Genomic DNA, 258 nt, shown 5'->3' on the forward strand with positions numbered 1-258 from the left:
TAACTCGAGAAGTACTTAATGAAAAAATATTTTATTATAGTGTTTTGGAAAGCTCTCGAGATAAGCTACAAGAATATTCAACGAAAAATGGGGCTTTCCATTTTAAAAAATGACTTTGACCTTCAAATGACCTTGAAAATGAAGGTCAAGGTCATTGTCAAGGTCATAGTTCAGCCCCTTCATATCCAACCATTTTTGTTTTAAACATTTTTTTATTTAATCGCGATATTTCGAGTTATTTGGCTGTCTAAGTTAAAA

The sequence above is a fragment of the Trachymyrmex cornetzi genome, unplaced genomic scaffold, assembly GCF_001594075.2.
Source record: "Trachymyrmex cornetzi isolate Tcor2-1 unplaced genomic scaffold, Tcor1.1 scaffold245, whole genome shotgun sequence".
Taxonomy (NCBI): Eukaryota; Metazoa; Arthropoda; class Insecta; order Hymenoptera; family Formicidae; genus Trachymyrmex; species Trachymyrmex cornetzi.